Here is a 2,634-nt window from a genome sequence, read left to right as displayed (position 1 = left end):
CCGTTCAGAATTGGGGGTGGAAGATCTCCAAGGCACGGACCCAGTGTCTGAAGCATCCTGCGAATGCCTCAGGGTCATGGTAGCCGCAGGCTTGGATTTTTGGAGATAATCCCCGTTTCAGACTTTCTGTTCTGGGCTCCTTGTAAGCCTCCGTACAAGCTGTTCCCTTCGCCTAGAATTTCCCTTGTCAACCTGTCAAATCGACACAAGGGGTCCCGTGCTTGGTTTAGTGTTGTACTTTTGCCGTCTTGAAATTCTTAATTATTTTTGAACAAGAGGCCCCACGTTTCTCATTTTGCAACTGACCCCACAAACTGAAGCAATTCGGCCGGTCTCTATGCCAGTGCACTGTGTGTATCAAACCATGGAATCCTCGACAACCCTTTGAGGCAGGCACTGTTGTAATCTCTGTTTTAGAGGTGATGAAACTGAGTCCTCAAAGGTCAAAGGTCATTACCATCCCTATGGTCCCAATACAAGCTGTTATGCGTTAGGCCCTGTTCCAACGCTTAATGTGTTTCCTGTGTTACTTCATTTAATCCTCATGACAGCTCTGTGAGATGGGAACTATTACAATCTACGTTTTCCAGAGACACAGAGAGGTGAGGTAACTAGCTCAAGATCACACAGCAAGTAAGTGCAGGAGCCATGCTTTCCCGACAAGCCCATTCAATCTCTTTCCTACGTGCCAGCAGCAGCTTCCTCAATATATCCTGGCTTCTGGGCCCTTCTAACCCATCCTCAGCATGGTAACCGGAGCCATCCATCTCCCTTAATCTGACCTCTTGTCATACTACTTTCTGGCTGTAAATTCTCCCATGACCCCCCGTGCTCTCAAGAAGCATCTAACCTCCTTGGCCTGACCCCTGAGATTCTCAACGATATAACCTTTGCTAACCTCCACAGGTCCAGTGCCCATCTCACCCCTGGTACTTGGTGCTCCCTATCTGAGGTTAGATCTTACCACATACCAGGCTGCTTCTTGAATTATCAAGTTAAGGACCGCTGGTTCCTTACACAGAGCCTGGCACATAGGTGCTCTAGAAAAGTTTGTTGGACTGAACTGGTCTGTCCAGCTGGAGCCTGTCAGGACAGAGCCTTACTGGGTGTCGTCCTTTACCATCCCTCTCCTTCACCCAGGATACTAACTCCTCAATGTCCCTCCAGGCTAGCTCCTTCTCTCTGTCCCCTCACTGTATTCTAGTGAGGGCCACCAGGACTGCTCACACAGATGCCTGCCCCACCTTCTCCTCACCTTCTCTGCCTCCAGTCATGCTCCTTCCAGTCAATTCTCCAAACTCCAGCTGGAGAAACATTTTTAAAACACAAAACCATTTTTGCTCACTTCTTAACAGCCATCATTCTCAAAATGAAATCTAAAAAGCGAACAAGGTCAAGAGGCTTCCATCTCTGACCCTGCCGACCACACTGGCCGTGTCTCCACACCTCCAACCACCCCGTACACACCGAGCCACCTCAGGCCTCTGGCTCCATAAGCGGTTCTTCCTGGATTGGCTGCGCTGACCCTACTCTTCCCCTTCTGCCTCAGCTCTCCTTCTGGAAGCTTTCCATGAACACGACCTCTCCCCTCAAAGCAAAGCCACACTCCTCCTGAGCTCCCAACAGGTCTGCATTATTCCCCATCAAAACACTGGTCTGCATGTGTATCTCCTGTCCCTCGCATTGAAGGTGAGTTTTCTGAGAGCAGAGACCGTATTCTGTTCTTTGATGTACTTTCCATACTTGGAACACAGAAACTACTCAATAAACAGATGCGGGGATAGTGGATGGGTAAGTAGTAGATGAAAGGAGGTGGATGGATGGATGGATGGATGGATGGACGGACTGAGTGGAATAATAAATGAATAAATGGGTATGTAGATGTGAGTAAGTAGATGGGTGTCTGGCTGGCTGGCTGGTTGGCTGGCTAGATAAACTGAGAGGATGATAAATAAATGGATGGGTAGGTAGGTGACTAGATGAGTCGATAAATGTATAGATATATGAAAGAAAACCCCAGGAACCATCTTGTAATAGTTAATATTTGTATGGTAAGGTACTCAAAGTTCTGAGCACATAGTAGGCAGGCAGCAGTGTTTATCGAATTAATGGTTAGAGACTGCCAGGCAGTAGCTGGTCATCGACCCTCCCTGAGCACCGTTTTCCCTCCTGTTTGTTCCGTTCTCTCCCGTCTCCATCTTCGCCCACCTCCCAGTCCACCATTGCCTCCCACACTTGCCATGTGACTCCCTGTGGCCAAGTTCCCCAGATCCATGCCCGCACATTAGTTATTAAGTGATATAATCCAAATTTATCTAATGAATTAATAATAGGCCATAGGGGTACTTTAATAATGAAATACTCAGAGTTGCATTTTGATGATTACAGCAGGTTTTCATAATTACACCACGGCTGTGAAAATAAAAGCAAAATCAATTAGGTGGTGTGCAATGACACCCCAGGAGTGTCCCCTCAAAGCTTCAGTGGAAACACCCACCAGGATCAGGAAGATCAATTTATCTCTGAGCCAGCTGGAGTCTGGGGGTCAAGACCTACGCAAGATTATAGAGCTGGGGAGGGATTCCAGGGAAGACAAAGGGAAGGATATCATTGAAATACATCAGATGTTGAGTC

This window comes from Rousettus aegyptiacus, unplaced genomic scaffold, assembly GCF_014176215.1.
Source record: "Rousettus aegyptiacus isolate mRouAeg1 unplaced genomic scaffold, mRouAeg1.p scaffold_m13_p_5, whole genome shotgun sequence".
NCBI classification, from domain to species: domain Eukaryota; kingdom Metazoa; phylum Chordata; class Mammalia; order Chiroptera; family Pteropodidae; genus Rousettus; species Rousettus aegyptiacus.
This window is presented reverse-complemented; position numbering follows the sequence as displayed.